This window comes from Triturus cristatus, chromosome 7 (genome assembly GCF_964204655.1).
Source record: "Triturus cristatus chromosome 7, aTriCri1.1, whole genome shotgun sequence".
Taxonomy (NCBI): domain Eukaryota; kingdom Metazoa; phylum Chordata; class Amphibia; order Caudata; family Salamandridae; genus Triturus; species Triturus cristatus.
Window position 1 is genome coordinate 223425828 of NC_140590.1, and position 25434 is coordinate 223451261.

Consider the following 25434-nt stretch of genomic DNA (forward strand, 5'->3'; position numbering starts at 1 on the left):
GTTGCCCAGTTAGGTAGGCTACACGTCTTCCCCCCAAACCCATACTACTATTGTGTTGGTTGAGCTATGTTACTGTGTGCACTTATTCAATGCCATTTTATACCTTGTTATGCTATTTTTGTTTCGCTGTGTAACATAAGTTGTAATATGACATCTTGCCGGTTTTGTAGAACAGCAATTTGTCATTCTTTGCATTTTAATCAAGAGTTCATTTATATTATGGCATTTGTTACTTTGTGGTACGTTGTCTTACGCTGCACTAGGCTATGTATTGCGAGTCCGACATATTATTTAATGGAATGTAACCTATTTATTTATCAAGTGCTCCATAGTTTAGGCACAAAGCAGTAGCTAAATGTGGTTGGCTAATGCGCGAGCACATTTACTGATTAAACATATAGCTACCCCGAAGGACATGCAGTTATGAAAGGTACACATTTACAGTAAAAGGGTGGGTGAGCGCTTCACATCATTTGATCTGTATGTTTGTCTCTCTTTTGAGTCCTTGTGGGGCGGAAGCGGTGAAAATGTTGCATGTCTCTGTGTTCCAATGTAAGGCGCCTAGCGCTAGAAGGGTCAGATCTTTGACGAGGCGCAAGACGACCCGAGTGTGATAGAAATAGATAGGGTTGATCGTAGACTTCGAACCGGCGGGAATCGGGACAGGACAATTTCAGGTAATTCAGCTTTGATGACGAGTGCGCATTATATCACTTTATGTTTTGACGCGCGGGGCAGTCTTTTATACACCATACTATGAAATGCATATGCATTTAGTGTAACAGCGTCACTGGAATAACCAAGCACATTTCACAGGTCTTTCCCATAATTTTAAGTTGATGTTGTTAATTTATTTCGTGGTCGTGAAAACTTTTTGAATAGTCTAGGTTGAGGTGCGTTTTGGTGTTAAGGTGTAGAAACAGGAAACAGGATATACAATCTCTAATACAAAAATTCCAATTTAGCCCAATTTGTATAATTCTAGAAAAAAACAGTTTAATTTCTTGTGCCTCCATTCCATTTCAACATGGAGTGCATAATGTAAACGTATTAGCTATTACATAAAATGCACTGATATAGACGCACGTGCTATTTCACATCATGTTTATTTGTCCGGCGGTGTTCTTCTTTATATGTTCTTGTTTTTAGTTCCTTTCTTCTCGAGATTTCAAACTCTGATAACATGAGATAATAGGATTAAAAATGCTCCCGCGGGGAAAAAAAGGATTGCGTGCACCATGAGAATAGGAAATAATGGGAAAAAATGAACAAGTACACAGCATTATTGGATTTTATTTTCAGATTCCCTTTTTGTGGATAGTCAGGAAGGTTAAAGGTTTATACAAGTGAGATATGTTTTTTTACGTCTGTTTGATTGCTGAAAGGAACCGGTGCAAATGGTATTTAATTTCCCATGTCAAAATACATTATATAGAATTGTGAGCATGAAAGACGTGCTCATTGGGTGTAGACAAGACAGAATGTGCTGAAATAAATTAAACAACACGTGAAATACAGAGTAACAGACGGTAGACACCCTGGGGCAGATTTACAAGCCCCTTGCGTCACTTTTGCGTCACTTTTAACATGGGAAAAGTGACGCAAAAGTGGCGCAAGGGGCTTGTAAATATGCCCCCCTGTTTATAAAGGAGTGACGTTCTTCTCCTAGGGCGGAGCGTGGCTTGTTTGCCGTATCACTGGCACGTGCTGTATTCCCAGACAAGGGCAAAAGCTGTTATTATTCTTCTAAATATGACAAAGGAGTTTGTTTATTTTTAAACGGATATTCTTCAATAAGCAATATTTGATTCTAGCGCCTCGTATGCCGCTGCAGGCATCTGCGCGCTGTGCTGTAACAAGTGTTTCACACATACTGCAATGACACTCTCCCGCGGTGCGCCAGACCCACAGCGTGCCCTCACAGCGGGTAACAGGAAGTTGCGTTTAGTGAGCGAACGGGACTGAGCGCACCTATTCACTCGACCGATACTAGAGAACTCGGACGGCAAAGCAAAGTGGACTCAGTCCCAAACTATATGTCTCTGGTAAATAGCTACTTTGAATAAGAATAAGTCTCAGAGCTCAGATACAGGAGTCCTAGAAGTTTACTGACAAAACGCTGGATGGGTGGGGCAGTGTGGGTGGGTGGATGGATGGCTGGCTGGATCATGGATAAATGGATGGATAAATGGATGGGTGGGTGGTGAGATGCTATGCAGGCAAATGAATGGACTTGCACTGTGCACCTCTGTTCCAGGGTTTTCTAGCTTGGAGGTGGCTGGGGCATGAGACCTTATGTCCTGGCTCAGTCCAAGAGCAATGGTATCTTCAAACCTAGTTCGGTGAGATCCCATTTAACACATTTGCATAAAATGGCAAACATGTGTACATGCCCACTTCGAATATTTGGGGAAAATACGAAGCAGTAAATGGGCAAGTGGTGTTGTCCGCAAATAGTGCATTGTTTGCAGTTCTATACATGTGGGGTCTCTGCAGTACACGCCCAGTGCGCACACAAACATACAATTTACACACAGGGACACAGAAGGCCCGTCCTCTGACCTGCCAGCTGAGGAAACTGTGTGTACAGACCCCGGTGGCACCCCTGCGCTGCACGCCCAATGCGCACAGAAACACACATTTCACGCTGAGGGCACAGGAGTCCCGCGCTCTGACCTGCCCCTCAGGTAAGGTGTATGTGCACAGAGTTCAACGGACTGTATGTAAGGCACATCAACACCCAATTCACGCCCAGTCATACAGGAGGCTCGTCCTCTGAACTTGCAGGAGGGAAACTGCATGCCCAAACTCCATGAGACACTACACACCTGCCCCGCGTGTGATGCCCAGCCACCTTGCGCTCACAAATATAGGAAGTCAGTGCTTAATTTGTAGACTAAAACTTGCCAGGGCCCTTGTCAGGAGGCCACTGCAACTCCCTCCTTCCTTAGGCTGTCCCTAATGCTCATTCATATTATCATCAGCATTTTCAAGGTATCACTTGGCAGTTTGCGTATTCTAGAATATCTTGTATAGCGTGGTATGTGTGATCCACTGCTGTTCAATCAGCTTTGGTGCTTTGCAGTTGCGGCCTTCTGAAGGCATTTTACAGGGTTGCTTTAGATCGTAGTGAAAATAGGTGGTGCAAAAACACATTGGCTTAAATGTTAGTTGCTTTGGGCTCGATTTCCAACTGCTAAAACAATGTGAGCAATCCTCAGAAATATTGTCTGTGCTTATTAATAGCCAATTGTTTCTCTTTTGCATTTGTGAGAATTTAAGGTATTGTCATTTACAATGCCAGTAGCTCAAACTCTCCTAAAGGCGAGACCTATTGCATTGGAAATGCTTGTTTAACCTTTAGTCCTGCATATTAAAATAGTCCTATGAAACAGGTACTGGAGCTGCCTTAAAGAGACAGGAGCCATGTGCACTGTTAAGCAGAGCTAGTTATAGGTGCTTTAAAAGTGTCCATCATGATGTTGTGGAATCACAAGACATGCAGGTGGCGAATATATACACAGCAGCAAATCATTGCCATGAGCAATACAATTATATCCATTAGAGCCTGCTAGCTTTTACAATTTACACAAATATTTGCAGCGGACCTATAAACCCCTTTACAAATCCTACGAGCTTGGACAGTAAAACACTTAAATTATGCACATATATCTGCTACCGGTGCATTAACGTGTCGTATTCTTTTACATGGGTTGTAACTTGCAGGTGAGACAAATTGTCTGCAATACATGCAAGAACCTTTATTGAATCTTCTGACCTGCAGATTACAAACAGATTTCATTGGTAGATACATTCTTTCTAAGATTAGACCTGTGACCTGCAGGGTGCACAGTTCTTTGGAACAAGCAAACAACCCACTGAGCTATTTTTGGCTTATGCTATTAATACTGGGATGTTGCAGATGAGAAAAGAGGTGCATTATTAGAGCCCTGTGAATGTCACAACAAAGGGATATCAGTGTATGGTGCAATCCATTCTAGAGTGATATCTACAGATTTCACAGTACTGATACACCATGCATACAGACGTGTATTGTGAGTGAGTTTCAATGTTTAATTGCTAGAAGAAAGAACAATGCATGGTGACAAGCAGCTTAGAGATGCCCTATAAGAGCTCTAAGGATGTTTCAGAATGGAATTAGCGTGGTATGTCAGTTAATTATAGAGGTGCACTTTCAGGGCTCTCAGGATTTCTTCAGATCTGAGATGGCAGTATATGGTTCAATTAAAGCCCTATTAGTACAGTGGGATATCAGTTTAAGCTGCACATCTGAGTAGAGGGAAATTGTGTGAATTTCCATGTATTATATGTTTTGCAAGATGTGCATTAATTCTATCATTTCAGTGCACGGACAGAAGGAGGTGTATTTTGAATCCTTTTTATTGGATTCAGGTTGTTGACTGTTTTAAATGATATCTGGTGTGCACGAGTGCACAGTGGCAAATCTCAGTGGCAATAACGATTATCAAGAAGATATCACAAGTTTCACAACCAAAAGCACAAGAAATACCAATAAGTACCAGGGCACTGAAATACCACAAGATTTTGGTCAAATCAATCAATCACCATTTGTATAGAGCACATCTTCTTCCCAGGAGGCATCCTGGCACTTAAGTGGACAATTGGCAGCCAATACACCCCATGCAAAATAGAAAGGAATTTAGCTTTTGTCAAAGAGAAAGGTTTTCAGTTCTTTTCGAAAAATGCAGCTCTATGCAAATTAATTGGGAGAGTGATCCATAGCTTGGCTGTCAAGACTGTGAAAGATGTTCCTCCTCCCCTTGTCTTAACAAATTTTGTGACATGCAGCAGTAAAATATGGATTGATCTGAGCACTCTATGTTGCTGGCATGAACGCAGAGTTTGCAGGCAAGCATTGGCACTGTTCATAATAAGCTCTATTTATTTATTTTAAAGGTTTTATATAGCGCTGGCTGGACCCGGGGGTATCAGAGCGCTTTACATGAGTGAAGATAATACAAGCATACTACCATTGTTTAAATCATGGAGATCACATAGGTTCGGTTGGAGAGAACAATTAGCAAAATACAAATTACCATATGTTGCAGCAAGAGGGATAAGAAACATAAATAAATGGGTACAAGTGGTTGAGTAATATATAGTATCCTGGGCTGGAGGAGGGCTAGGAGGTAGTAGAGTGGAAGGATTGGGGGCGTGAATGGGGGTAGAGAAGAATAGACAAAGGAGCGGGGGTAGTAATTAAGGCGAGGGAGTATGGAATGAAGAAGGTGAAAAAAAGGGGAAGGCTGGGAGGAAAAAGGAGAGGAAAAGGAGGAGGGGAGGGAAAAGTAGGGGAAGGAAAGGACTATGGACCCCAATATTTCTTGAGCAAGTGCAGTTTGAGGTCTTTTTTGAAGCTGATGTAGGAGGGGTTACAGAGCAGGTCTTTGGGAAGGGGGCATATCCAGAGAAAGAGCAAGATTGTGTGGTTTTCTTTTTTGTCAGGGGTGGGATGAGTAGGAGAGCGTAGGTGCTTCTCAACGGTCGGGCGCATCCGGCTGTGTTGAGTTTATCAGTGAGATATAGCGGGGCTTTTTGATGAAGGGCTTTGTGCGTAATGCATGCCATCTTGTAGGTGGATCTGCCTTCGATGGCGAGCCATTTAAGGGCTTTAAGGGCTGGGGAGATGTGGTCAAAGCGTTTGCAGTCAGTGACCAGCCTGGCCGCTAGGTTTAGCACAGATTTGAGTGGGGCCAGGTGAACTTTTGGGGTTCCGGAGAGGAGAGCGTTACCATAATCAATTCTTGAGAGGACAAGTGATTGGACGACCGATTGAAAGTCGTCAGCTGGGATGAAGGGTTTGATTTTCTTGAGATGGCGTAGGGTGAAGAGCGCTCCTTTGGCGGCGTTTTTTATGTGGGCCTGGATGTTTAGGCTGTTGTTAATGGTGATGCCAAGTGATTTTACTGAGCTTGATAAGGTGAGCTGACAGTTGAGGGCATTAAGGTCAGAGATCCATCTTTGGATAGGAAGAGGGTTGTTTTTTGGAGAGAAGAGAATGATTTCCGTTTTTTTAGGGTTAAGTTTGAGATGGTTGGAGTGGAACCAGAATTGGATTTTAGACAGGGTGTTATTAAGGTGTAGAACGTCGGAGTGGGATTTGATCTTATAGTAAAGTTGGGTGTCATCGGCATAGAGGTGGTAGCTGATTCCAGCTTGTTTTAGATTGAGGGGAAGGGGTTCCATAAAGAGGTTAAAGAGCGAGGGGGAGAGAATAGAACCCTGGGGGACACCGAGGGAGACGGGTGTGGGGTTAGAGAGGCAATTGTTGATTTTGATTTGTTGTGTTCTGTGTTGCAGGAAGGAGGAGAACCTTTTAAGTACCTGGCCATTAAGGCAGAGAGGTCAAGTAGAATGAGTAGGCAGGTCTCGCCGCTGTCAAGAGAGTGATGGATGTCGTCAACAATACCTAGTATGGCAGTTTCGGTACTACAGCCTTTTCGGAAGCCGGATTGTAAGGAATCGAGTAGGTTGAAGGAGTCAATGTGTTTGTCCAGTTGAAGAAGGGCACCTTTTTCAAGAGCTTTAGAAAGGAGGTGGAGATTGGAGATGGGGCGGAGATTATTCAGGTCATTGGGGTCAGCATTGGGATTTTTAAGAATGGGAGTGATTTGTCCGAATTGGAGGGAGGGAGGGACACATCCCGAGGTAAAGGAGGAGTTGATGATAGAGGTCTAGTAAGGAGCAATGATGTGCTTGAGCTCCTGAACAAGGTTAGCCGGAAGAGAGTCTTTGGTGTGTGAGGACGGTTTAAGTTTGGAGATGATGTTAGAGACTTTGAGTTCCGTTACGGAGTGGAAATTGAGCCAGGAGTCGTTGTTTTTAGGTTGTGAGTTAGAAAGGCTGGTATCCAGAGGGGTAGTGGCAGGAGGGAGGAAGGGGGGGAGTTAATAGGGAGGGAGGGTGAGAAATAGAGTCATCAATAGAAAGGGGATGAGGGGGAGATGCTAGGAACGATTGGTCTACAATGGCTATTTTGTCATAGAAGAAGTTAGCAATTTCTTTGCATCTGTCAGTTGTGGCCGTCAGGGTTGGAGGGGCCGAGGAGGTTTGGTTTCGAACTATGTTGAACAGCTCTCTGGGTCGATTTTTCGCTTGATCAAGTTGAGTATGGAAGAAGGAGACCTTTTCCGTGAAAATGTTTTTCTTATATATGGCTCTGGCAAATCTGACGAGAGCAAGATGGGCGGTGCAAGGGTGTTGTCTCCATGTTCTTTCTGCGACTCTAAGGGCACGGCTTTCGTCATTGAGGTTGGAATTGAACCATGATTTAGATGGAATGTTTCTTAGGGTTTTAAGTTTGGACTGGGTAATTTGGTCTAGGACATTGATGACGGTTTTGTTAAAATGTTCGGTGAATTCAATAGCATTTAGGGAGAGGGGTGAGCAGACGTTGTGTTTGGAGTTTAGATTCAGGTTCACCAGGGGAGATGCGATTAAGATTTCATGGTCCATTTTGAGGCTTTTATGTTGTTGGTTAGGGAGGGTGGGTCCATGTTTGTGATAGAGAACAGAATGAGGTGATGGTCAGACCAGTCGATGTGGATGATGTTGGAGAGGGGAGCCAAGTCGTTGCTGGTAATGATGGCGTCAAGAGTGGATCCTTTGGAGTGGGTGGGAGAGTGGCAGAGTCGTTTGTGTTCATTGATCTCAAGAAGATTGGTAAGGAGGTTGACTGAGGAGTCATCAGTCACGTTCCAGTGGAGATTAAAATCTCCAAGGATGAGATTTTTTGTGTTAGAGAGAGAAGATTGGTTAAGAAGTTCGGATAGTTCCTCGATGAAGGGAAGTGGGTCTCCAGGCGGGTGGTAGATATTATGCAGTTGAATCGGGGGAGAACCTTGAGACTTAAGTTCGGTTTCAAGGTATTCAAAGGTATTGTGGGTGGGGTTTTTTGACAAGGGAAAGTTGGAGTTCATTTTTAAAAATAATCGCTAGTCCACCCCCTATTCTCTCTGTCCTGTCTTTTCTGATGATAGAGTAACCCGGGGGGGGGGGGGGGGAAGTAAGTCAAGGCTGGAAGTAGAGTGGTCATTGAGCCAGGTTTTTGTGAGGAAGGCTATGTCAATGTCTTTGCTAAGAATGGTTTCTGAAATTTCAGTTGCGTGACTGACAGCCGAACAGCAGTTCACTAGCATGCAGGCGAGGGTTTAGTACAGTCTTTGGGGGGAGGGCGTGAATGGATGGTGGTACGTTGGGGCAGGGGTCTGGGGGAGATGGGAGAGGGGGGGATCTGGTGGTCCCTACAATGACGGGAATGTTGGCGCTAGGGAGAATGCAGGAGAGGGGTTTAGGGAAGTCTGTGGGGGGAGGGCGTGAATGGATGGTGCTACGTTGGGTACGGTGGGCCATGGGAGACAGGAGAGGGGGGAATCTGCTGGTCCCCACAATAACGGGAATGTTGGAGTGAGGTGGGGAAGGAACATTATTAGAGGAATTAGGAGGGTAGGAGTTGCAGAGGGTATGAAGGTCGGAAGCGGTGAGATGATTAGATGTGCGGTGGGGCCTATGAGAACGACAGCCAAGGGGAGTGGAGTTCCACAGTTGAGGATTCGAGAAGCGTTGAGAGCCAGGGTCGACGGACTTAGAGCGGTTAGATAGGGACTTGGAGTAGAGGGAGTTGACATCTTCTCAGCCGTGTGAGTTCAGTCGTCAAGGTTGCAAGAGTGCATACAATGATGGACACAGTCTGTATTAAAGGAGTGTGGGAGAGCGCAGTTAGGGAAGAGGAGGAGGAAGGAAGGCTTCTTTTTTGGTCAGAGAAGACCTGGTGCGAGGTAATGGAGACAGTTCGGGAAGGGTCATAAGAGGAGTGCATGGGTTGTAGGATGTATGGAGGGCCAATGGGAAGGCCGGGACATTCCTGGAGTCAGGAGGTGGGGCTTGAGAAGATGAGAAGCCGTGAGGGGGTAAGGTGTAAGCGACAGTGGGTGTAGGGGGAGGACTGCAGTTCAGAGTGGGTAAGAAAGGGGTCTGGGTCAAGTGAGGAGAATTAGGGGGTTCTGGGGAGGGGGAACGGCGGCAGGAGAGTGGTCTGCGGAAACATTAGGGGTTGGAGGGAGAAGGTCATCGGAGAGCACGAGAGTTTGGGAGACGGATGATGTTATTTGGGGGCCGGAGGGGAAGGCTCTCAGGAGGGACTGTGTGAATGGATGTTGAGAGTTGGGGGACAGCATTAGACATAGAGACGTCGAGGGGAGGGAGGATTAGAGTCGGGGGGATGGAGAGTGCCAAAGGATGTCGAGCGGTTGAGTAGTAGGGGAGTTAGACGAGGGTTTGGATAGATGGAAGGAGTCTGGAAGTGCTGCTCAAAGATGGAGAGGTGGTGTTCGGAGGATTGTATGAGAATGTTACCGGTTTTAAATATGAAGATTGGGGAAAGGGTAGTGGATAGTTTGAATCCATAAGGAATTTTGATAGATTAGGATATTGGGAGGTGTTGAAGGAAGATGCTCTTCCATTTGGAGGGGTATTTGGAGTAGAAGATGTAGTTGTTTTCTATAGGGGAGGAAAGACTGAGGTAGATGTCTACAATGAGTGTTTCAGGATGCCGAATTAGTAATTTATATTACAAAAAATTCTTAGCATTTTTTGAGAGTTTAGGAGGGTAAGTAATGGACCAAGAGTTGGGCCATGTCTGATGAGGGTTGAGTACACGGGGGGAGGGGGGGATTTGGGGGGCATGTTAGGTCGCTGAGTTGAAGGTGGAGAGACAGGGGCCGAGAAGGTGAGAGAGGGAGGTCAGAGTTAAGGGGGGTGAGGTAGAGAGCAAACACAAGGGTCGAGTAGCTATTGGGGGAGAAGTGAACATGTAAGTCGTTATTTTAAACTTGGATAATACACAGTATAGGGCAGGCTGCTACATATAAGTCATTATTTTAAACTAGCATAACACACAGTATAAGACAGGCTGCTACACATAAGTCGCTATTTTAAACTTGCATAACACACAGTATAAGACAGGCTGCTACATGTAAGTCGTTGTTTTAAACTTGCATGACACACAGTATAAGACAGGCTGCTACAGAGTTTGCAAAAAGGACAGTGCTTCAGAAATATAGATTTTAGAATATCGCCAAAAATGGTACAATCCTTTTTTTTTGTAAATTCTTTTTTTTTTTTTATGTCGGTGGTTTGGAAATCGGCTAAGAGTGCTTCTCTCTCGACTCCAAAGGTCAGGATGTGATGCACTGTGATTCAGCCCCTTCACGTGGCTCAGCTGGCCAATCTGCATGCACATCCCCCTTAATATTCTCCCTCACTCACATGTGCACGTGAACACCCAGTTCCATATTTTGGGAGCCGAGCCTAGACAACTCTATTTTGCGCAAAAAAAAAAAAGCTGTCATCTGGGGGTGCAAAGAATAGTAGCAGATCACAAACTAACTTTAACTGCATGTCCGCCTCTTACATTCACCCTCTCTTCACATGCGCTCATGCACACCCAGCTCCAAATGATGGGAGCTGCACCTCAACAACTCTATTTTGAGCTAAAGAAAGCTCTAAAAGCTAGTGCTAGGGCAATAAACTTGATCCGATGATCACAGGTAACCAATGCAGCGGCTTCAAATGAGGGGATATGGCCTGTTTGTATGGGACTCTTCAAATTAGCCTTGCTGCAGCATTCTGCACATCCTAAAGTCTGCAAATTAAGGAAGCAGGTAGTCCCAGATACAGACTATTTACTTTGTCCAATCGTGAAGTGACCAGGTGTGAACCACAGTCTTCCCAGTCTTGTCAGGGATCAGTAGGCATAAGACAACAGCTCGATTTGTGTAGTGAAAGAGAGCCTAGAGTCAAACATGACTTCCAGATTTCTGCAGTGGTCTGCAGGGGCCAGTGGGGAGCCAAGTTCATCTAGACACACAGACTAGGAGGAGGAGAGCAAGTGCCAAAGAAGAGAACTTCATTCATCCAGCTTGAAAGTCCTTAAACCTACTCAAAGCGGAGTCTGAGTATTCCTGGAAGGCTAACAGAAGTTGAGTGCTGTTCACATAAAACACCACTTGAACACCCAAAGCTTCAATCAGTTGACTCAAGGGAGCTAGGTAGAAAGTAAAGAGAGCAGGGCTCAGTGCAGAACCCTGCGTAATTCCATATAATTTTGGCCTATGGGAGGATGAGAATGGCTGAAGGTGGACTAGATATCACCCATGAAAGGGATTACCCATGAATACACGCTCATTTTAGTCTCTTTAAGAGGGTGACCTGAGAGACTCAGCTGAATGCTGCTCATAAGTCTAAAAGGACCACCATTGCTGCATGCCCTCCATCAAGGTATTCTTTGATAAAATCTCAGCAGCCATTTTAAAACCAGGCATATCTAATTTGACTTCATTGAATAACACTCAGGCACTTTTCAGTGGTATATTACCTAAGTTAGGCTGAATCCACCCTTGCAGTACCCGTGACATTTTTTAAACCTACGTTCTTACAGATGCACTTTGGGGCATAGCATTGTTTGAGGTGTCAGTGACCCTGTGAGGACTGGAGTAGTTGATAGACATTATTGGGTGGAGTTTATCTGCAGCAGTAAGTCGGTAGACACTGTGCTGGGTGTGTCGGGAGACGTGCCTCAGCAGAAGCAGATGCAGTTGTGGGCAGTGACAGAAGTATCGGCATGATTGGTACTGAGTAGTTGTGCACTATAAGCCCTCTCGGTACTACCAACAGCATGTGAGTACTTTTGTAAATTGTGCCCAACATGCACCAAAGTGCCAATTACCAGATCAGTAATGGCGTCAGCGCGTGAAGCACTATTCCTACAGATTGCGTGGACAGGAGTCAGTGAGAGGAGAGGAGGCATAGTTGTGACTCAGCGTTCAGGGCAGCCAGTGCATTAAGGGCAGTGAGGCATTGTCTCAGCGTGCGATCCAGCCTCTTTTCTAATATTCAGTGATACGCATGAATTTGCATGTTGCCCCACTGTCAAGGACAAAATTAACCTTCTGAGAGCCAGCAAATATTTCCAAAGTTGTTTTTTTATGTTTCCATTTCTTATCACGTTAATTTGTTTAATACCATCCTACTCACACATCATATACAATATTTCAGATTGCTAAGGATGTTCATCATAGTCATGTTCAACACTTTCCATTTGCTTTAGCACAACAATGCTTTCAAAGCTACCAACGCTTTGCGCTCTTACTGGTCAGTTCAACCAATTGGTATTTAGTAGATACCGCATACTGCATTGAGTTCTTCTATTGGTTGCCCTTGTGACACTTTACGATACACAACTCTGACTCAGGACAGCCCCTTCAGATATTTATTCAGTGCACAGGCTAACACTGTTTGCCTCTTAACCTGGCTCCAATAATTGACCAGTGTACATTTCAAAACCCCTTTCCATCCTACAATAGAATTCCATTTCACATTCTAATACGCATTACATCACATTGTTACACTCACTTTCTCTCAAGGACCTGCATGGACCACCCTTCAGTTCTTTCCTGTATCTTCTATCAAAGGCTGTCAGCAGTCAACCTCCTCCACTGTCTGTGCGGTTAACAATCCATCATTAACAAAGAGATGACTCATCACCTCCCAATCCAGTCTCCTGACCTTGCCCAGTATATTCTAAAAAACGTCTTACCCTACAGGACCAAAATAGCTCAACAGGTGATTCAGCTCATATGTTTTGCTTGAACCTAATAGAGGATATGGACACCATAATTTTTATTCAACTGGCCAAAGAACTTACGCTTGAAGAAGTTGCAGTCTCTAATCATGTTTCTCCTTGAAACAAGAGCTCCAGTACTTGGGAGCACAACAAAAACACTGGTTCGACCCCTGCCTAGTCATATTATGCATTCACAGTGATCTAGATTGTTCCCTGATATTGGTTGAGTCTCCACATGGAGAAACCTATATAAAATACATCCTAGGATTTACACTCAGCCACTGCTCAATTTGCCGTATTCACATCTAGATACTTCTGAAGGCATTCTAATCCACTCAAGCAAATCAAGGCCTTCAATGCACTGGCTCAAACTAAAAACCTGTGCTCGGGCCCTGGTAGCTTGGCACAGAGCATTTAGGCTTATCTTAGGATGCAATGTGTTGCGTATTTGTGCAACACTTCAAACAGTAAGTCAGTGAAAAAACCAACCAAAAAGATACCATAGTTGGTTAGATAAATAGAACATAACTTAATGAACAAAACAAGACCAAAATGGCAAAAATCCAATAAGTAGAACACAAGTCATACATTTTTAAAGAATATCTTGAAATGTAGTGTTTAAAAGCTCAAAGCGCCAACCAGCGCTATCTGGTTGTGCTAGACCAGGTAAAATCCAAATGTTCAGGATGACTGCCATGGAGTGCAAGTCAGATATAGGGACTAGCTTTCACCCGCTGAAACAGTACCATGGTTCCCGGTTGCGTTAACGTCGAGGATGGGATGTGAGGAGTACAGGCGTGAAGTTCCTTGGGATGTAGGGGGGCTTCGGCCCTGAGCTGCACAATGTTGAAGATGCCCGGGATTGGAGGCAATGTGCCATCAGCTATGCAATACACTCGATCCTCACAGCACAATGTGCGGCAGGAATGGAGATGTACTGGTTTTGAGTGGTGCAACAGCATAGATGGGTGGATTTCTGCTGGGACAGCACATTGTACTCACTTCCAAGTGCCTAGGACTCGATTGGTATCACTTGGCAGGGCAACAATCACAGATGGTAGAGTCCAGGGGCCTCATTTATGAAAAGTGACGCATCACTGCGTGAAATCAGTGATGCGTCATTTTTCACTGCGCCCTCCCTGCGACTCCAATGATGCGTCATATTTACAGTATGACGCATCATGTCGCAAGGAGTCACAGATACGTCAGTATTTCTGACGTATCTGTTGGCGCAAAAGTGACGTATTGCTGCAGTGTGTCACAAAAGTGACGCAGCTCCAGCAATGTGTCCTTTCACATGGGGCAAGCCCCATGTGAAAGGGCCTGCGTCAGTCTTACGCCTGCTGTGAGGAAGGTGCAAGATATTGACACATTTGCACCCTAGAAGTGGCGCAGTGAAATCTCGTAGATTTCACTGCGTTACTTCTACGATGCTTACTTACGTGGGAACGCCCACCCTGCATACATTATACCTGACGCAGGGATAATGTAGCGCAGGGGTTTACAAAGTGACGCATCTACCTAGATGCGTCACTTTGTAAATATGGTGCAACAAGGTCCAGTTGTTACGCCGCTGATGCGTAACAAAAAGTGACGCACCGGCGGCGCAAAAGTGACGCAAGGACTCATAAATGAGCCCCCAGGTGCTTTAGCAGGTGCTTGGAAGGCTTTGATGTCCCTGAGACTTCAGAACAAGGGGCAAGCAGCAAAGCCCTCTCTGGGTTCAAGTGGTGTAGGTCCAGTCCTTCTCACAAAGGCAAGGAGGGCAGCAGGTAGGTCAGCAAAGTAGAAATTAAGCTCTTCCAGATCAGCAGTACAACAGAGTGGCAGTCCTTTAGCAGCACAGCAGTCCTTCTTCCTGCCAGAATATCCACAGGTCCGGAAGAGTACTGAAGTGGTAGGGTCAGAAGTCCTGTTTTTATACCCAGTGCTGCCTTTGAAATGGGGGAGACTTTGAAAAGTGGCTTCAAAGTGCACAGAGATCCTCCCTTCCTCCCCTGGCTTTAGACTCACTATAGGGGGTTAAGCAATCATTTGTGTGGTGACAGGAGACAGCCTATTCAGGTGTAAGTGTGAACCTGTGTCCAATCCTCCAACCCACCCTACCCAGGATAGCACATCAGGAAGTGGATGGCCCATCAGTCACAGCTAAGTTCTCTTTGTGTTTGGCTGTCTAGAGGGAATGCAAAAGGCCCAGCTGTCACCTATCCCAAACTTGTATTGTAGACAGGTAGAAGGTACACAGGGCTAAGAGCAGAAAAATGCAAACCTCCTAAAAGTGGCATTTTAAAAAAATGCAATGAGAAATTCAACTTTACCAGAGAGGATTTCTCATTACAATTCCACAGGTACTAAACATGACAGGTCTACCTCATTCCAATTGTAAATTACACTTATTATATGTAACAACGAATCCCCAATGTTAACCTATGAGAGGGGAAGGTCTCACAGTAGTGAAAAATGTATTTGGACGTTTTTCAGTACCAGGACATGTAAAACTTAAAAGTACATGTTCTACCTTTTAACTGCATAGCATGCTACCCAATGGGGTACCTAGAGCCTACTTTAGGGGTCATTTATATGTAATAAAAGGTTATGCAGACAAAATATCGAGCCGGAAATGTCAAACTACAGAAATATCGAGTCCTAAATATCGTGAGTCAGAAATATCGACAGCAAGAAGATCGTTGTCAAGAACATCTATTTTAAGGTAAGAAATACCTTTTTTTAAAATATAGCAGTCATTAATATTGTTGGCAAAAATACAGTTGTTTAAAATATTGATTTTTTTAGTTAGTGTTAAGTATTTTAGTATATACTTTAAATGGATGTGATGTTTTTTTTGTGTATAAGAATTGTTTATGTTTTTTTAATATATGTTTTAAATTTTTAGTAGTTATCTATGTTATTTTTATAAAATGTATCGCTTTTTAGTTCTGTAGTGGGTTGCGGGTTTATAGGGAAATAGAGTGGGAAGTAAATACATTATAATCAATTAACGATTTAAAAAAACATGTTAATATTTAATTAATTGAGATTTTATAGTGTTAATTGTGGGAAGTAATTTATTATTAATTATTTATTAATTGGTTGTTAATTAATATTAATTAATTAATTGGTAATTAATTAGGGCAATTGTGTAATTTTTTTAGGTTTACGTTGTGTAAAGGGTGGGAAGTAACTTATTGTTAATTAATGAATAATATGTTGTTAATTCATAATAATTAATTAATTGAAAATTAAATATGGAAATTGTGTAATGAATTTTAGGTGCAGGTTGTGAGATTTATAGGGGTAATGGGTGGAAGTAATTAATTTTTGATTAATTAGTAATTCGTTGTTAATTGATATAAACTAATTGATTGAAAATTAAATATGGAAATTGTGTAATTAAGTTTAGATGTGGGTTGTTGGGTTTATATGGGTAATTTGTGGGAAGTAATTATTAATAATTATTAATTAATTAATTGATATTTAATTAGGGTGATTGTTTATTTTTTTGTTTGGGTTTTACTTTTATGAGGTAAAGAGTGGAGAGTACATTAAGTTTACTTACTTTATAATTCTTTTTTTAAATAGTATTAGTTTTTTAATTGAAAATAAGTTTTAATTGTATAAATAATTGTTTTACAGTTTCATTTTAGGTGTGGCTTGTGGGGATTATAGGGGTAAAGTGTGGAAAGGTAATTCATTTTTATGTTTTTTTTTAAAAGCATATTTGATTGATTTTGTATGCAGTTGCCCGACAAATACAAATTTTAGACAGGGTAATGCCAATGTACCAAGCTTGTAAACATCGTTGACTACAGTTTGCATATTGCATATTTGCCATTTCACCTTCATGTAAGAGTATGATTGAGTACCTGTGCTAGCCACAATGAAAAATACAATACACAGCATCTTATTGCCCGGTACAGTGGATGAGGCCCCCTCATCAAGGGGTTTGGGAGGGAAGAGGGGGAAGATCTATGCCTCGATATGTAGCCCATCGGGACCAAATTTCCAATGCTTTTGCAGGCAGCCCAGTGCCTGGAAGACCACTCTATCCGTCCCCATAGATTTGTCCAATTATTTTCGCCATTTCCCTATCGTCGGGAGGGAGGTCCCTTCCACAACTGCGCAATATCACGCTTGGCTATAGTGAGAGCGAGGAAAAGCAGGTGGTGTTTGTATCGGTTTCCCTGTATGTCATCAGTGCTGTGGAGTAGGAACAATCTAGGGTCATGTGGGAGATCCCTGGCCAACACCTCTTTCAGGCAGGCCGAGACTTTATGCCAGAAAGACTGTATAACTGTACAGCTCCATACTGTGTTCAGAGACGTTCCCATCTCTTTTTCACAGCGTAAGCACTGGGTGGATGTATTAACCCCCATCTTCCAAAGACAGAGGCACATGTAATAGGCTCGATCGGCGTATTTAAATTGAATGAGACGGTATCTAGAGGACACCGCCGCACCCCGAGGACTAGCTGTGACCTCAGCCCAGTCATCATCAGTCACGTCCTGGATGTCATCTTGTCATGCCCTCCTGCTCTCTTGTAAGGTCGTAGTGGAGTGTGTTGTCAGCGTCTGGTAGATCTGTCAGATTTCATGAGCTCCCAAGTTGCTCATGAGGAGGCGGCGCTCCAGTGGGTGAAACTCCGGAAGATTTTGCAAAGTAAGAAGCATGATGGGTGAGAGAGTGACGCAATTGGAGGTATTTGCAGAATTGCTTTTTATGGAGTTGGAATTCCTCCTGCAGCGCTAGTGCCCTGCATAACGTCTCTGAGTATGGGTAGGCCGACCAGGTCCCACTGGCAGAACCCCTCTAATGCTGACACCTGGTGTTGGTATGTGCCATAGGGGCGTTGCCTGAGTCAGAGGCCTGTGCCATCCCATTCGCCGAACGATATACCGCCAGAGCTGAATGGTTGTTCTACTAGAATGGGGAAGGAAATCAAGGCTGTGTGTGCTGTATAGTAACCGAAGTAGGGGACCCTTTCTATAGCTGCACGTCCCAGTGCAAGCACTGGATCTGTGGGTGTATTGTACCACCATTCATTAATGACCAATAGATGGGAGGCCACATAGTATGAATACACGTCTGCAGCAGCAATGCCACCACAGTACCCCGAGGACTAGCTGTGACCTCAGCCCAGTCATCATCAGTCACGTCCTGGATGTCATCTTGTCATGCCCTCCTGCTCTCTTGTAAGGTCGTAGTGGAGTGTGTTGTCAGCGTCTGGTAGATCTGTCAGATTTCATGTGCACAGGTCTGTAGCGCCACACGGACAGCCCTCCCACCCCAAAAGAATTTATTATGTATGGCATTTATTTGCGCAAACCATGAACGCGGTATATGATGCAGGAAATTCTGTAACCAGTAAAGCACTCTGGGCAGAGAGACCATTTTAAAAATTGCTGAGCGCTCATACAGCGAGAGGGGTAAAGATGACCATATTGTTGTCTCATCTCGGAGGCCTGCAAGGAGTGGGTTAATGTTACGCACCCAGGACACCTTTGGACAAGGAAACATAAAGATTCCCAGGTATTGGAATCCCTCTGTTGCATGGTTTAACTGGGCCACCCAGAATTTGTATGTGTTTAATTTGTTTTTAATTAATAATACTTATTTAATTGGTAATTAATTATGTTAATTATGGAAGAATAAGTTCTTATGTGGGATGTGGGATGTGGGGGATGTGAATTGTGTGTTGTTATAGGGTAAGAAATAAAAGAAACTAAATTTATGTAATTAATGTTCTTGTTTCTAAATATTTTCTAATGAAAAATATTTATTTCTTTGAAAATTATTTTTAATTTTATTTCATATAATATTGTAGGTATTTGTCATATGTATTTATTATTATCACATGTTTTTTATTTTGAAAATGTTTAATATTACATATCTTTGTATTCAAATTTTTTACTTATTTATATATTTATATATTTTGTTTTTTAAAATATTTTTTTGTTGTTGTTAATAATTTTGTTTGTTTTTCATTTTGAACTGACTGGAGTGGGAATATTAATTGGTACCCCGCTGCAATCCCACACTTTCCCTTCTATTGCACTGATTGGAAGGGGAATAGTACATTTTACCCTGCCACTATCCAACAAATTCCCTACTGTTTCACTCACTGGAGTGGAATAGTAATTTTTAGCCCTCCGCTATCCAAACGTTCCCTACTGTTGCACTCATTGGAGTGGGAATAGTAATTTTCACTCCTCCACTATCCAGCACTTTCCCTACTGTTGCACTTATTGGAGTGGGAATAGTAATTTTTCCCACTCCGCTATCCAATACTTTCCCTACATTTGCACTCAACGGAGTCGAAATAGTAAATTTTACCCCTCCGATATACAACACTTCCGTACTGTTGCACTGAATGGAGTAAGAATTGTACATTTTATCCCTCGGCTATCCACAATTTTCCCTACTGTTCAACTCACTGGAGTGGGAATAGTACATTTTACCCTTCCACTATCCAACACTTTCCCTACTGTTGCACTGACTAGAGTGGGAATAGTATTTTTTACCCCTTCAATATCCAACACTTTCTCTACTGTTGCACTTATTGGAGTTGGAAAAGTAAATTTACCCCTCCACTATCCAACACTTTCTCTACTGTTGCACTTATTGGAGTAGGAATAGTAATTTTTTAAAGATTTTTAAATAGTTTAATGGTTTCATTTATAATAGAATGTTTTTTTATTAGATTTTATGCTATTGATATATATACATATGATGTTGGCATAAACCGTAGATTAAAATTCGATGATTTATATACTGGTATCCTGTGTTGTGTCAGAGCTTGCCCTTATTCATGGATGGGTTAAGTTGGAATGTGTATATATTATCTACTGGCGGTCGCCAGTAGATAGTTATAGTTATAGGACCGAGTTCCCATAGGAAATCTGAAAATTCTATTTTGAATAACTTTGGCGCCGGTTGACTTATCTTCGTGAAATTTTCAAAACTAATGGGGCGCTCCGCTCAGCTCCTACCCTGATAGTCTTGGGGTGATTCGTCAAGCGGGGGCTGAGAAAAAAGGGAGGTCCCAAAACACGTTTTCCCCATGCATTTTCCCATAGGAACTTTAGTCGAAGGTACAGCCCGAACGGCTGAACAGAATTACTTGAAATTTGGCAAAGAGGTAGTCCTCAGGTCAGGCATGTGTCTTTTGCATATATGGTGTCAATCAGTTCAGTAGTTCCTGAGAAAATAGCAGTTAAAAGTACATAAATATCTATATCTATATCCACCAAATGTCCGCGAGCGTAATTCTGATTGGTGGTTAGATGTCAGTCAACATTCGAATCGGTCAAAATCAGGAAGTGTCGGACGCCATTTTGTGTGTGACAGTGAAAAAGAAAGGTGGAGAACGTCAAAAAGGGGGCAGGGTAGAGAGTTCCTGACCCCCTAGCCTTTGTCAGGGGGTCCCTGAAGGACACCGTAGGGTGAAAAAAACTTTTTTTTCCCCAGAAAATCGCGGGGTGTGCGCACCCCCCAGCCGTCATTTTGAGTTTTAGAGGCAGAAGACAGCTAAAAACACAAGTGGAGAACGTGAAAAGGGGGCAGGGTAGAGAGTCCCTGACCCCCTAGGCCTTCTCAGGGGGACCATAAAGGGACCATAAAACCCTAAGGTCCCAAAAAATATATATATATCGCGCGGTGCGCGCACGGTGCGCGCACGGCGGCAAAAAATTGATTAAAAAAATAGAATTAAAAATCAAGTTTAAGTGTTTAGATGTTGGTTGGCTCTAAAAAGAGTCGTTGTGTTCATTGAGTGTTTTTGGGTACCTACAAGTAAGTACTCCCACTCCATCACTCTCCATTACTCACTGCCATTCCCTTACTCATTCACTCTTCTTACCTGTATCCTCTACCCTTAGTGCTTTTGTTGCAGTCAGTCTTTCACTTCCCTTTCATGACTGATCATACTTTCTTTTTCTCACTCATTCTGTCTGTCCTTTCCTACTCTTCCCTCAGTCATTTCAATCATTCATGTATACACTACACATTCATTCAATAAAATTACAACACAGTATATTAGGAATATAGCTGTTCTTGGAGAAGTGAAGTGAGTTCTGAAATGAACTGTTTTTTTTGTTTTGTATTTTTTTTTTAGTTTAACAATTTTGTATTTTTTTTATTTTTTTAGAGCACCAAAAAAAAACTGGTAACGAAAAACTGTTCAACAGGAACAAAAATAATAAATGAAAAAAATTATGGGCTGGAGCATGTGTGCTGCTGTATTTTGTTTTCGATCAAGTTAATACTGGTCTCACCGTAGCAAAGAACAGCATTGCACACATTACAGTGTATGTGCACCTTCTGGAAAAGTGGGCGGATGTCCAGTGCCCTGGTACTCGGAGAATCTGCGGCCGCAGATGATGTGCTCGGCTGAGCAGGTGGATGGTTGTCCCTTAGGGCTCTAGTTGACTCTCGAGCATAAGGTACAGGATACACTGTCTTGCAGTGTCTCAGCATTGAATAAATACTAAAGGAGTATTTCTTGATGGGATCTCCTCTGGATAAGACAGTTCCACAAATAGTGCATGTCACCTTCGGGGCATTGACCTTCTTGTGGCCCTCTGGAAAGGTGAAGAATTTCCAGATGAAAGAGTCTTTTTGTTTGCTCTTCCTTGGTGGTACCACAAAGGTCTCCTCCTCACTCCCTGAAGTAGACTGCTGTTCTGCCATTTTCAAGTAAGATTTTACTAGAGTAGCTGTTCAGCTCCTTGTCCCAGGAAATAAGAAGAAATAGTGAGGGGAGTGGGTGTGGTGTTTGAAGATTCAGGAACAGAAACTACTATGAACCAATGAAAAGTGTTGTTTCTTAATCAGATGACTTGCCGTGTGCGCACGGTGCTCGCACGCATGCGCGCACGGTGCACGTACGCATCAGAAATTAATTACTTTTAACCCGATTTCTAAAACATGAAAAGGAGGCAGAGAAGACACTCCCTGACCCACTAGACCTTCTCAGGGGGTCCTTAAAGGACCTCGTAAATAAAAAAAAAAACATTTCCTTTAATAAAAACATTTTAAACTGTTTATAAGTTTATAGAAGATATTAACTATGCTGTTCAACTTTGTCCAAATTCAAAATAAAAGAGCTGAGCCATTCCATATTACAGGATACAGTCAATCTATAACTATATACATAGGTAGTTTATTGTAAAATAAATATATAAAAGATATAATAATACATACATAAATTAGCAAAAAACCTTGCAAATTCACTTAAAAAACCATAGGTTTCACACACGTTATAGTTAGGAATTAGCATGTAAAAAACCTTGCAAATTCACTGAAAAAACCATAGGTTTCACACATGTTATAGTTAGCTGGACATTTCACTCGTAAAAAACCATTGAAATTCCCCCGTATAGTTAGTTCAGGTAACTATAACTCGCGCGACCGCCACTCTATCACAAGGATGATGTCATCAGGGATGTCATCAGTGATGTCATTTGAGATGTCATCAGTGATGTCAGGAGTGATGTCACTGACCATGTCATGAGTGATGTAATATGTGACGTCATCAGCAGTGGATTGCGGTCGCGCGAGTTATAGTTACCTGAACTAACTATAACGGGGGAATTTCAATGGTTTTTTACGAGTGAAATGTCCAGCTAACTATAACATGTGTGAAACCTATGGTTTTTTCAGTGAATATATATATAGCGCCGGGTCTGGTGGCTCAGTGGACTAATGCGTCTGCTGCAGGAGCCTGTGTTCGACCTCATGGTCACAGGTTCAAATCCCGGCGGGTCCACTCAGCCTTTCAGCCATCTGAGGTCGATAAAATGAGTACCATTGAGTTGGGTAACAATAAACATCTGTTATTCAGCGCCAAGATACCCGTAGTGGTGAACATGCGCTTTACAAATACACGTGTTATGTTATAAAGTATCAGAATCCTGTCGTGCCTGGGATCCCCCAAGGAAACGGGTATGGACCACAGCGTGTTCTTCGTAGTTTTTAAGTGCAGTTTATTGCATTTAGGTTATCAGCATCTCTGGCTTATATATATATTTATAGTTTTTTTTAATCTATTTCTACAATTATAATATAAATTAAAATCAATAGTTTAACAATTATTTTAAAGTAAATATATATATTAATTACCATGAATGTATGTGTTTAACTTTTTTAATTGAGTTTCTTTGTTAAAATGTATATTAAATCTATTTTTTTAAATGAATTTTATTATATTCTTAATATGTTATATATATACATATATATCACAAAAGATGCCCCTGGTTTAGAGACGCCACTCCACAGCAGATGGTTCACTGAGCCTTTATTCATAAAACCGGCACAATAATTCCGATTTCTTTACAAGCCCTGACGCGTTTCAAAGCCACTTCTTCTTCCTCATAGGGCAAAGGTCAGGCAGGCACGGAAAAACACACAACTTCAATTTCCGCTTTTTGTATGCACTCTCCAGTGAGTGGCATACTGGGAATTGTGGTTCAATTATTACCCATTGGTGGGCTCCGTATTTACTTGCCAGCTAATTTCCTTTAATTTCACTTTTCATACTTTCAAGCCCTCCGGTGGGCCTCAGAAGGATTGTCCGATTTCTAATTTAAATCCGCCGTGCTGATAACAGGCTGTACTTACAGCCATTCAGTCCTGCATCATATTTAAGCCTGGGCGAAGCACTACGCTACGCTCGCGTAGTTTGCGAAGTTCGCGCTACTTCGCACTACGCGAACTGCACGTAGCACAGTGCGAACACGTGTAGCGTAGTGTTGCGTAGTGCTGCAGTCATTTTTTGCTTGCTCGCGGTCCTCAACGTCAAGTTGGCGACCGCGAGCAAGCAAAATGACATCCCGGCGAGACTTTTCCTTGTTCGCGATCAGCAACATCAAGTTGGCGATCGCGAGCATAGAAAATAAACCTCCCGGCGAGATTCCCAACGCGAGGAGGTCAGGTTTCTCATTGCGAGGGGTCGCATATGCTCGCGACCGCTCGCGATGAGAAACTACCAGTTCGCGTTGAGAAAGCTTCCGCTCAAGTAAAAATCTACTCGAGCAGCAGAAAACTACAGCTCGCACTGTGCAAGATGCCATTTTCAATGATTGCACAGTGCCGGTTGCTTGTGCGCACTGTGCAATCATTGAAAACAACATCTTGCACAGTGCAAACATGTTACTACGCAGTTCGCGAAGTGCTACGCGTAGCTCGCGTAGTGCGAACTTCACTTTGCGTAGCTTCGCGAAGTGCTACTTCGCGAACTACGCCCACCCTTAATCATATTCCCACAGGTGGTACATATATATAAATCGATATTTTGTATTCTGCGTTTTTACCTCAATATCTTTTAGTCTATATTTTTGAGGTTGATATTCTGTCTGTGAACCTTATAAAAGAGGGAGTTTAAGGCTGGGCAAGGAGTTTTAAATGCAAGTTGTCATGGCAGTGTATACTGCATACACAGGAGTTGCAGTGGCAGGCCTGAGACATGTTTTAAAGGGCTACTTAAGTGATGGCACAATCAGTGCTGTAGGGCCACTAGTGGCATTTAATTTACAAGCCCTAGGCACATATAGTGCACTTTACTAGGGACTTATAAGTAAATTAAAAATGTCAATTGCGGACGAGGCAGTCAAACCATGTTTAGGGAGAAAGCACTTGCACTTTACCATCAGTTAGCAATGATACAGTGCCCAGATTCATACAGACAGCCACAGCAGGTCAGCAAAATTGGAGGCAAATGGGCAAAAAAGTTGGGGAAGACAGGTCTAACACTCAGCAATAATCTTCTGTCATTCTACACTGGGAACAGAGACAGCTTAAAAGAAAACATTGCCTCTATCACCCTGTGAGAAAATGGGTTGTTGGTTGATTGTGTGTCAGCCCTGGTCAAGCAGCAACCACAATGCTTATCGGGTTTGGCACAAGCTGACCCTACATTAATCTCTGCACATCCCTCTGTTAATATGGCTCAGAGCACTCACGCTTAAGTTAGAGGCAATGTGTGAAATATTTAGCAACACTTCAAACAATAATACAGTGAAAACACCACTCAAAAATGATCCCACATTAACTTGGAAAAATAGACTTTTCTTTAATAAATGAAACAAGACCACAACAACAAAAATCAAATCTGTAGAACCAGAGATAATCAATTTTAATACACTTTAGTCAAAATAACAGCAAAAAGCACACCCGACTGGGATAAAGTCCCAAGTTCAGGCCGGCCGTTATGGAGCATGGGTCTGCTACAGGGACCTACTTAGGCCATCTAAACAAAATACCTTAGTTCCTGGTTTGCACAGCATTACGAAGATCCACATCGAAGAAGCATTGTACAGTCAAAGTGATGCGTCAGTTCACTAGAAGCATCGAGGCTGCATTACGAGAGCCTGCACTATCGTCGAGGATCTCGACAATGGGGTTTGCGATGCGAAGTACGGCATCGAGAATGTGACACTCAGTCAGGGGATATGTCGTTTCCAAAGAGCTGCAATATGGAGTCTGCGTTGTCGTCAAGGCAGCCATTGATGAAGGATGCAAAGGCCTGCGGCAAGGATGTGTTGCACAGTCGGGGAGATAGAGTGGTCCCGAATATCTGAGATGCTATGCAGGTTTTTGTGACACTTCAAATCCACACAGCAGACGAGATACATCAGTTAGGACTGGGGTTGTACCACTTGGCAGGGAAGACTCATAGATGGCAGAGTCCGGTTGCAGGTGCAAGGTTGTTGGAATGCTGTTATATCCATGAGACTTCAGATTAGGAGGCCAGCCAACTTGCCCTTGGAGTCATGTAC

General features: G+C 42.9%; 1 protein-coding gene and 1 long non-coding RNA gene across 2 annotated transcripts in view; one reads left to right on the plus strand and one right to left on the minus strand.

Moving 5' to 3' along the window:
* The window catches only part of LOC146809268 (uncharacterized), a 186347-nt gene that overhangs the window by 68750 nt on the left and 92163 nt on the right, over positions 1–25434 (minus strand). The window lies entirely within an intron of this gene.
* LOC146809269 (uncharacterized) overlaps positions 1–25434 on the plus strand; it is a 253678-nt gene that overhangs the window by 791 nt on the left and 227453 nt on the right. The window lies entirely within an intron of this gene.